Source organism: Urocitellus parryii, chromosome 11 (genome assembly GCF_045843805.1).
Source record: "Urocitellus parryii isolate mUroPar1 chromosome 11, mUroPar1.hap1, whole genome shotgun sequence".
Classification (NCBI taxonomy): domain Eukaryota; kingdom Metazoa; phylum Chordata; class Mammalia; order Rodentia; family Sciuridae; genus Urocitellus; species Urocitellus parryii.
Window position 1 is genome coordinate 114,567 of NC_135541.1, and position 11,359 is coordinate 125,925.

Here is an 11,359-nt window from a genome sequence, read left to right on the forward strand (position 1 = left end):
ACCGTGAAATAAAGTTTGGAAACTTTAAAAGAAGGGCCACGTCTGTCCTCCCCAACTGCCAGCCCTACAGCCTGGCGGCGCCCTGCTTGGCTTCATGGTGGGGACACAGGCTTCCAGGTCCCTTAGGTGGCCTTGCACTGAGAGCTGGGGCTCCAGGCTCTTTTTGGTGAGGAGCCCAGTGTGTGGATGAGCACAGTGCTGTGCCGTGTGGGGACAAGGTGGGGCCACGGACAGTATCCAGGTGGCCCCCCAGGTGTGGGCTGGGTGGGGTCACAGAGACTAGTCCAGGTGGCCTGGGGGTGTGAGGTGGAGTTCTGGGAGGGCTGCCCATCTGCACTCACACACCAGCCCCCCTCCATCCCTCCAGGATGGGCACTGGGGCAGTCACCAGGGCCGGTGGGTGTAGGAGGGTCTTGTGTGGTGAGCTGGGTGGCAGGCAGTTGCTGAACTGGCTCCAGTGTGCAGGGCCACCCATGAGCACTTCTGGGAGACACTGACAGGTGGCCCAGACGAGGGGTTTCTGGAGGGTGGTATACAGGGTGCTGTATATGTAGGAGCTTCTGCAGACGCAGCCCATCCCTGGCAGAAGTCTGAGCTTAGAAAGGAAAGGGAGACAAGGGGGGCTGTGTGGTCACATAGGTGACCCCTCCCTCAAACTCATGACTTTAATTGAAGATAATAAGTGCCCCTGTTTGATTTTGTATTAATGAGCACCCCCTCCCAACAAAAAGACCCTCAACCTCAGACCCAGGGAGTCCTCGGGCCTTCACCTCCTACCCCCTCACTAACTTGTTCCTTCAGGAGTGTTGGCTGCTGCACACCAGGCAAGTCAGATGCTGGGTTGGGGGAGGCAGGTGCTGGGGGTTGCAAGAGGCAGTGGTGCTGGTGGGGGCTGCCCTAGTTTAGGCTTCAGGGAGGGTTGGGAGCACTCGACCAGCTGAAGACACCAACCCTTACCCAAGCACAGGGATTGCAAGACACACCTGCACCAGGAGTGGCACATGTTCAGTGTCCTGAGTCTGGACAGAGGTTCTTGGGGCAGAAAGGAAGCAGAGGAACAGCCAGAGGCAGAGGCCAGGGCCAGGTCAGAGAAGCCATTGAGGGTGAAGCTGTTGGGGCTGGGGGAGGACTTTAGGCATGAAATATTCAGGCTTCATGAGAAGGCCTGCCCGGGGACACAGGGTGCTTGGGGGAGACCTGTGGCCCAGCTGGATGGGGTTGGGGTCATTCAGGCTAGGAAAGACAGGCCCTGGTTGGCAGCACCTGGCCAGGACCCCTGGCTTGGGGAGCTCCGGCCCCTCGTGGACTCCAGCATTTACATGGCCTGCTGCAAGGTGAGCCAAGGTGGAGGGGAGGACCACAGGGAAGCAGGAAGGGAAGGGGAGGACCCAGAAGGGAAGACAGGGAGGGGGAGAGGGGGACATGCCCTTCTGGGATCAGGGGTGAGTCAGAGAGGAAGTCGGGACAGCACTGACCCTGCTCTCTGGGGCGACAGGGCATCGGGATGCAGGAGCAAAGGTTAAGTCAGAGACCCCAGGGAGAGGGTCCCAGGCCACAGTGTACCCTTCTTGAAAGTCTGCATGACCCCAGAAGAGTAGTGGCTGTGAACCCCAGGACACAAGCAGGCTTGACCACAGCCGGGTGCCCCTGTGACAAGGAAGTGAAGAGACTGCAGCAAGGAAGGGGATGACCTGGTGTCCACCTCCCACCTCTGCTGTGGGGGAGCGGGGCTCTACTCCGCCCTCCTCTGGCTTCGCTGCCCCTACAGGAGATTCTCAGAAGGAGCAGCTTCCAGCCTAGGGCTGATCCCTTAGTCATCGTGAAGACTGAGTGGAAAGGCCATAGGCCCCTAGGGCCGTGCGGCCGTGATCCGCCTTAACCTTCCGCATCCCTTGGCTCTGAAGTGCGGATACCCTGGGAAACTTTAGCACCTTTATCCGGAGGTCCCAGGCTCCAAGGCCGATGGGGCGGTGGCAGCCGCGGGGGTGGGGGTGGGGGTGGGGGTTGCGTTTTAATGAAGCCGGCAGGGGTGGGGCCTCTGCGGGACTGGTTAGCCCGAGGGCAAGCTGCGGGGTTCGGAGTTCCGGCGCTTGTTGGAGAGCGGCTCTGGTGCTGGCGTGACCTCGCCAAGAGGAGCCGAGCCTGCGTGCGTCCGGATACAGATACGTCCACGCCAAGAGATGCGCTTCAGCTCCGACCAGCTCTCACCAGTGGGCGCGGGATTCTTGCCACCCAGGACTTCCCTGTGCTTCCAGCCTGTTGCCTCCAGGCCCGATGTTCTGACACCGAGCCTCCCCAGAGATGTGGGAGGGAGGCTCTTCACTAACTGCCAGGCTGGGCCTGGATGGGGTCAGCTGCTCCCCACCCTAGGGAAGGTGCCCTGCAGGTAGCCCAGCTGTGGGGGTTGGCTGTGGAAGGACAGTGGCACCTCCTCCAGTGGCAGGCCCGGCTCCTGCTCCCTTTTGCCCCCAGAGATGCAGCCTGTTAGAGGGCACTGAGGGCAGGCCTGGAGGTCTGGGGTAGAGACCCCATGACCCTCAGCCTGTACACACCTGGGCTGTCTGCAGAACCAGCCCTCCCTCAACAGGCCTCTCCCCTCCAGCCCCCCAGGAGCCCAGTTCTTGGGAGCAGGATTCCCTGGCCTGCTGGGAGGTCTGAATTGAGGCTCAGGGCTAAACCTGCATGAGAGCTGGGTCAGGCCACAGGCCAGCACTTCCTGCTCTGGCCGTGGGACCCCTGCTCCTGTGCACCCCACGTAAGTGCAGATTCTAGCTTGCCTGTGGGCAGGGGTAGGGACCGGCCAAAGCATGATCCACATAGCCCTGTGTCCTGGCATCTGGCATATCACCCAGAGTGCCCACCTCGGGTGCTTGGTTAGGCTGCAGTTCACAGGAGAGGGTCCCAGTGGCACTGAGCAGCCATCCTCAGATCAGGGTCCTGGGATCTCTGGGTAGAGAGTGAGGTACGGGATGCAGAGAGGACAGGCCTGGCACAGTCTTGGGCCCTCACAGGCTGAGGAACCGTGGAAGTGAATCGGATCACAGAACTGGCCAGCCAACAGCCTCATGATTCCAAGGTATAAGGTCCAGTTGAATACCAGGAAACAGAGCTACGTGTGTATGATCCATCTCAGAAACTGGTTGGCATGGCCCCTGGGTCCCCTTGAACTCATTCTTACTTGTCCTCTGATTCTCAGAGAGGGCCATGTCTTTGTGATAGGCGGGTAACCCAGGTTGGTCTGGGAAAGCCCCAGATTGGGCTCTGCTCACTTGCTCTCCCTCCCTACCTCACCTGTGATGGCTGTTCCTCCTCTGGTCCTGGGCCCCTGCCCACAACCCTATCAGGCCTGGCAGGCCCCACCAAATTGTAGAGCCAAGCCCCTGTCACCATAGTTTGTGGGTCAACAGGCACCACTCACCCCCCCTCCCACTCAGCATAGCGAGGCAGGATGGGGACAGGACTGGTTCTGTGCCCATGCCAGAACCTGGGAGGATCTGCCCCCCATGGGGACCAGCCTACTGTACCTCCCTGAGTTGGAGAGGAAGCACATCTCGGTCCACTCGGTCCTGTGTAGTCAGGACAGATCCTGGTTGGATTTTTCTGGAATAGGAATAGCTGGGGCCAGGGAAGGGCTGGGATAAAGACCTCCAGGTTCTCTGGGGAACTGACCCTCATCCCCAGAGTCTGGCCTGGAACACTTTCCCCGGCCTCATGTCTCCCACCACCACAGACAGGCACGTCTGCACCCCTGTGTGCTTGATCCCTTTGAACTGAAGTGCATGCTCTGGGTGTGTGCAGGTGTACTGATGAGCTGTGGTGTGTCCCCTGACCCATATTTGTGGGGTAATGTCCCTGGGTCCATATCTACAAGGGACATCAAGGCCAAGGCTGCGAGGGGATCTGGGCCCACCATGGCCAGTATGGGTCCAGGCTGACCTCTTGGGTGTCCTTGACTGTCCCTGGGTTCCTGAGTAGCCTAGGCCCAGTAGGCTCTGCCCCCGGGTCCCCTCAGGAGGCCTGGTGTCGCCAGGTCAGATTTAAGCCACTGCCATACCATGGAGCTGGCTAGCCCCTGAGCAGCATCAAGGGCAGCAGGGCTCTGAAATGGGCACCTGTGGCCTCCCTTCTTCCCTTCCTCTTCCTACCAGCCTCGGCCAGATGCAGATGCCCACTGGCTCCTGGGTACCCCAGTCCACCACCAGACCCTGCCTCAGACTGGTGGGAGCCACTGCAGCTAGGGAGCCAGCCCCCCATTGGAGGTTTCTACCTGATGGACTCTTGGCAGCCTGGTGGGAGGACAGGCGATTAAAAGTATGATTAAGAGTCCCCAAAAGGACAAACAGGGGCCCTTCACCCCTGTGGCTTTGAAGCTGGACCTGGGCACTGCCCTTGCCCCCAGCTCTGCTATTGCCCATCTGGCGCTGTTGGACAGCACCTGGGTTCAGGATGTGGGTCAGCATCGTGGGCAGCCCAGGTAGGGGCAGGAAGGCGCACCTCTGGGTTCCGTCCCTCTTCCTCTGCAGTGTCAGTACTATGCAGGGACATGGAACCTTTGCCTGCCTTTTTCCTGTGGCCTTGCCTGCTGTCCTAGACTGGCCCCAGGGGTCACCATGTAGCATCTCCTCCTGCAAGAAAGCCCTCCTGGGTTCCAACCCACTGGCCCCCTTTGTGGGAATTGCCCAAGGTCTGCCAGCGTGGGAGGGAGCTCAGGCACCAAGCCCAAACTCTGCTCAGAAACCCCTTCTTCCCCACAGGGAAGGTGGCACCGGAGTGTACTGCTGGACCACCCTGGAGCAGCTCTTGGTCCCTGTGAACTGAAGTGTATGCTCTGGGGAGCCATCAGGTTCAGAACAGAGCTGCCGAGGGGTTCACGCCTGGGCAGGATCCACAGGGCGGCAGGTCAACACTGTTCCTCGCACATGCCACAAGCTCCAGTGACGTCCAGAGGGGCAGTCATGGAGGCACAGTGGCATTGGGGTGGGTCTCTCAGGCAGTGTGGATGCCTGAATCCATGGGGCACACCTGCTGGCTGGGGGACTGCTTGGCAGGACTCTTGGTGCTTCCCAACAGCCGAAAGGCCGATGACCAGCAGTAGGCAGGTCCAGCTGGAAGTTCTGAGAACACAGCCATCTGCCATGGGGCCAGGGGTGGGGAGAAGGGAGTGACTCTGTGCGTGTTGCAAAAGTGTGACCAGAGAGTGCTGATGGATCATTGCTGGGGTTGAGGCCCAGGCAGTGAGTGCACAGTGGCGTGCTTTGCTGAGAGGGAAGATGGAGAACGGGAGACAAATCCTGCAAATATTGCGAAAGATGCTGCTCTCTTTACAAATGGAGATGCTGAGGTGTCTATGAGCTTGCAGCTCCATGCAGGGCTAGGGCTGGAGGTGAATGGCAGGTGGACTCAGTGGGACCCCACATGAGGAGCCAAGCACCATGGCCAGGCCCCCGGAGGTGGGAGAGAAGCCTGGACTCCTGAGGAAGAGCAGGACCTGGGGCCAGAGGTGGGGAGGAGCCTGGAAGGAGGTCTCAGTGGGGCTGGGGAGGGGGAGGCAAGCCCAGGGACACCTGGAGGGACACAGCGCCTCCCTGCCTGCACTTACTTGGAGGCTCATGTTCAGTGGATGGCAGCACAGGCTCTGACAGGAGTCCTGTTGGGAGGGGAGCAGAGGCCTGCCATGTCTGGGCTGCTGCTGCTCCTCCCTCCCAGCACTTGCCTCTGTCCTGCTGTGCCCTGTAGTCAGTGAACTCGTGGCCTCTGGCTTTCTCAATGGCTCCTGCCAGCTGCTGGGCTTCCACCCACCCATCCACCCATCCACTGACAGCCCTCTGCCTTCCACCGCCTGCCATTCTTAGTCATTCACACCTTCTTTCAGTGGAGCTTTAAGGTCACACGTGGTAGTTGGGTTTATATCAACAAACTCCTACAGGCACGGAATTCGATTCCAGTTCCTGATCCCCCTTTTCCCTCCTGTGCTCCCTGCCCTCTCCCTCCTCTGCTCTGCTCCTTCACTTACATTAATTTGTATTTGGTTCTTTATGTTATCCTCTCCTTCCCTCCCCCTCTCCTTTTTTTTTAATATTTATTTATTTATTTAGTTCTCGGCAGACACAACATCTTTGTTGGTATGTGGTGCTGAGGATCGAACCCGGGCCGCACGCATGCCAGGCGAGCGCTACCGCCTGAGCCACATCCCCAGTCCCCTCCCCCTCTCCTTTATTTTACTCTAGCTTCCACAAAGGAGAGAAAACATTTGACCTTTGGGTTTCTGAGTTTTGCCAATTTCATTTTGTGTAATATTCTCCATTTCCATCGATTACTGGCAGATGCCATAATTGCATTCTTTTTTATGGTTGAGTAGAACTCCATTGTGTGTGTGTGTATATCACGTATCACATTTTTTTTTTGAGAGAGAGAGAATTTTATTTTTAATATTTATTTTTTTTAGTTCTCGGCAGACACAACATCTTTGTTGGTATGTGGTGCTGAGGATTGAACCCGGGCCGCACGCCTGCCAGGCGAGCGCGCTACCGCTTGAGCCACATCCCCAGCCCCTCCATTATCTATTGACAGGCATCTGGGTCAATGTCATAATTTACCTATCGTGAGTTGTGCTGCTATGAATGTTGATGGTAATTCACTTCTTTTTTTCAAATATTTATTTTTTAGTTGTTTAGGTGGACACAATATCTTTATTTTATTTTATTTTTATGTGGTGTTGAGGATCGAACCCAGTGCCCGGCACATGCCAGGCGAGTGCTTGAGCCAGATCCCCAGCCCAGGTCATTCACTTCTTGATTCAAATGTGACTGTTTTCTGATCCCAGGCACTGTTTTCAGCCCTGGAAGACGGCAGCACACAGAGTGGCACTTGTGGAACTTAATTTTTGAGTAGGAGACGTTCAGCAGGCTACTCAGTGTGGTGCCTGGGATGGGGGCTGAACAGCCAGTGCACAAGCCAGAAGGGCACAGCAGCTGCCGGCCTCTGTCAGCCAGGGCAGCACACCCCAGAGCTGGGCAGAGCCTTCCTCCCTGCAGCTAGGAAGCTGAGTCTTCCAAGACCCAGGGGCCAGGGGGTGGTTCTGGGGGGTCTGAACAAGGCTCATGCTTGTGGCAGGCCCCAGCTCCACCCCGAGAAGCTGGGTCATGCAGAAGGGTGCTTCTGAGGGCTGTCCCATGGACGCGCTGGAAGGGTCTCCCTCACCCCCCGGGCCCCCGCCTCCTTCCTCATCACGGCCCACCGCCAGCTTTGAGCGTGGGGAGGCCCACCTGGCGACTGTGGGTGTGAGCTGCAGAGACGATGCAGGGGCTGGGCAGGACTGGTCAGCAGTCTCCAACTCCTGTCCCCATCCAGGTGGTTTCACCCCAACACCAGTGGGGTGGAGGCAGAGACGCTGCTTCTGGCCCAGCAGAGCAGCCCAGGGGGCTTCACGCTGTCTGCAGGAGGGTGGGCCTGGCCAGGAAAGGGTTCTGAACACCTCAGGATGCTCCCAGAGGGTAGTGGGCAGTAGCTGAGGGAAACTGGGTGCCGGGGGGCAGCTGCTCTGCCTCTGGGCAGGACTCTGTTGGGGGGGCTCAGGGAGGTGAGGGAAAGCTGGTCCCACGGCCTGCCCTCTGGGGGCCAGCTCCTGGGGACTGTGTGGGAGGAGAGGCAAGGGAGGAGTTGTGACCAGCAGAGGAGACAGCTGGACCCAGGTCTGCCTGGACCAGGAGGCATCAGTCCGTGAGGAGAAGTGGCCGCTGGGGCTGACAGGCTTCAGATCTGCCGAGGTTCTCTCCTAAGCCTGAGGCAGCAGGCTCACTTCTTCCCCAGAGCTCCCCAGCTGTAAGGGGCCCCTGGGACACTGACTGAGCACATGGGGGTGGGTAGGGGCCTGAGCCTGATTGTGGAGCTCCTGGGCAGGACCACTGGTGGGGGGCTGCCTCCGCCTTGGCCTCCAGGTTCAGGAACTTGGTCCCAAAGCCTGGTCCTGGGCAGGGGGTGGGAGGAGGTGCCCACACTGACTGGACCAGAGCTGCAGTGGGGAGGGTCCTGTCCTGGAGGCTGAGTGGAGGTGGGAGGCGGGGGCTGGTGGGAGCCAGGCTGCCTCCCATAGCTGCCCTTGAACCTGCCCTCCAGGGGGCCCAAGGAGGGACCCACATCATGATCCAGAACGTGGGTGACGACTGTGACCTGTAGGGAGGGAAGAAGTCTGCCACGCGGCTGAGCTGGTGCAGCACGGCACGGGCCAGTGTGGGCGGCTGCTCCATGACCACAGCAGGGCCCCTGGGCCGCCAGGACCCCAGTCAGAGCCATGAGCCTGGGCTGATGGCGCCTGTAGTGTATGCGAGTGAGTGAGTCTGCTGGGGACCGCCTCTCACCTACTCTCCAGTCACCGGGTGCAGTGGCCGCCAAACTGAGAGTGTCGGCAGCCCTGCCCCCCGTGTGCTCTGAGGCCGGTGACCCCAAGTCCAAAGCACAAGTGCAGGGGTGAGAGAGCAGGGGACTGGGCCCTGATGCCACCACTACCCTCCTGGCGGGTGACTGGGGTGAGCCAGCTCCTGCAGTCTGTTTCCCCACGACAGGAAGCTGGTTGTGCCAGGGACCTGGTGGGCTGGTCTGGGAGGCCACTCTGCTTCTTGTGGCTGAGGACCAGGCTGCCACCTGGTGGCCACCCCGCACCCTGCTCAACACAGCTGTCTTGTCTTTGAGCACTCCTGGGGGAAGAGAGGGTCAGAGGGTGGGGCCAGCTAGTCCCCAGGCCGTTGGGCCTGAGGTCTGAGGCTTGTCTGTCTCTGTCTCCGTATCTGTTTCTCAAGTGTCAGCTTCCTACGAGTCTCTCCCAGGCTGGGGCCTCCAACCTCATCTGTGCTTCACCCTGGGCCAGGTGGTACCACAGGCACCTGTCTGGCCAGGAGGCTGAGAAGCTGCTGATGGAGGGGTGGTGGCATTGAGGGCTCTACAGAGGGACAGGGCCACAGCTGAAGCCTCCATTCTCCCAGGTGTTGCAGCAGCAGGAATGCTGGCTCCTGTCACCCTGGAAGAAGGGACAGAGGCCAGAGAACAAGCCCAATAACCTCTGCAAGAACGTCCTTCCCCGTGAGGCAAGTGCTTCACTGTCGTGGGCATATGGAGACCACCTGGCAGGGGTCCTGGGGGAGGCAGGGAGTGCCCACCACCAGATCTGGCTCCCTCTTACACACCCAGACTCCCCACCTCTGCTCACCACAGGTCAGTGGGCAAGGAAACAGGGTGTGCCCCTGAGCTTCCCTCCTCTCCAGGGACCTGGATGGTCTCTTTCCCTTCCCAGTTGGTACCACCCATGTCACCCTGCCTGACGTGGACACCAGCCTGCCTGAAGCCGACTCCATCGATGCTAACTGCATCAGGTGGGTGTGTGAGGGAGCAGTAGGTGTGCGTGACATCCTGCCCTCCAGGCCCATCTGGATCGCACCGGAGATCCTGACCTGTATCTGCCCCCTCCAGTCATCCGGGCTCCATCTTAGGCACCAGAGACCATGCTGGGAGGTCCCAGAGAGCCAGGTCCCAGGGGTGGAGAGCAAAGCGTGGACCCTGGCAGGGCTGAAAGCCTGCCAGCAGGGTCTTCAGAGCAAGCTGGACTGAGTGTGACTCCTCAGCCCTCCCCTGGCCTTAAGTGTGAGGAACCACGGACTACCTAGGCTCTTTTGCACACTTGCATAAACTTAGATCTGTCCTCTCAGCTTTAATTTTGACATCCACCCCCTTTCAGAGTGACCCAGAGGAGAAATCAGACTTGGGAGTGGGCAAAGTGTACATTGCTACACAGGGGTCCCTGCAGACCACGGCAGCTGCCTTCTGGGGCAGGATGTACCAAGAGAACACACAAGTCACTGTCATGACCATCAGACAGGTGGAGCAAGAGCGGGTAGGAGCCCGGAGTCCTACCTGTACTGTGAGGTCCAGGCTTGCCTCTTAACTGGTCAAGGAAGCAGCTCCTCCTCCGGGACACAGAGCTGTGGGGCACTGGGGCGGAAGGAGGAAGAAGAGCCATGACTGCACCTGTACGCGTGTGCTGGCCAGGCCAGGCGTCCCAGGCTGACCTCCTTCAGAACAAGTGTTTCTGGTACTGGCCAGAGCTTCAGGGCCACCAAGAGTAAGGCCATATATGTGTGTGCCACAGGGCTACTATGCACAGAAGCTACAGATGGGGCGGCCAGACCAGGTGAGTGTGGTGGGCAGTGGAATGTGTGTGGCTGTAGGTCAGAGGGCCAGGGTGTCCCCAGGTCCATGCTGAGAGAGAGGAGGTCCTGAGCTGAGAAACCTGACTTCGTCTATCCCCACGGGTCTTGGTGGCTGCGGTTCTCCTGAACCTGGTTCACAGACTGGGCTCTGCTCACAGAGGACTCGTCTCAACCCAGCTCCAGGGCCTGGCCCTGGCTCCAGGTGGCTCATGCTCACATCTGCCTCCCCAGGTCTCTGCCGGGCTCCTGTCGGCAGCTGTCTTCTCTGGGTGCCACAGGTGCCTATTCCTGCCCCAGGCACAGATCCTTCCCCCTTCCCAGCAGCACAGGGCTCTGATCTGACCAACCACCTCTTTGTGGGAGGATCCTGCGAATGCCTCAGGCAGGAGGCTGGCTCTGCCTAAACAAAACTCCCTCCCCACTCCTGCCCTGCCATGCTCCTTCTTTCCTTCCCTTTCTGTTCCACCTCCATTTTCCTTTCCTTCCTCCCCTCCTGCTGGGCCTTGGCCTGTCCCCAGCCCCTCCACCTTCTCCCAGCTCACCCCCTTTGCCCCTCCCAACGAGGGGTCCTAACAGGACCTTCTCACCCTGGTGTCCCTACCTGGGAGCTGCGGCTCACATTCTCCAAACCAGACCTGCCCCACCCAGGAGGAGCCACCGCGCACAACGAAGCACTTCCAGTACTTGACCTGGATGAGGTGAACCCTGCCAGGCGCTGGTCTCACAGTGGTGCACGGCCAGGTGCTACCAGGGGTGGGACTGCAGGGAGCGATAGGAGACTGGACCTCTGGACCAGGCCTTCTGGTAAGGATGGGACCAGGGCTTCACTCCTTGAATTCATTAAGAGGTCGCCTGGTTTGACCCCAACGCGGGCATCAGACGCCAGGGCACCATCATGGTGTCTGACTTTCTGGTGGACCTCATCCGCAAATTTGGTGAGCAGTTCCGGCCCCTCCCCTCCCGGAGGCCACGCCCCATAGAAGCCACACCCTCTCCCGTTGCCCCTCCCCCAGGCTCCATTCTCCCGACTTCATTCTCCCGACTCCTGACCTGACGGCCCCGCCCTCCCACGGGCCTCGCCCCTCCGGCCCTGCCCTCCCCGCTAGCCCCACCCAGAGCCCACCCTACGACTCCGCCCCCTTCGCTGCTGACCCCTCCAG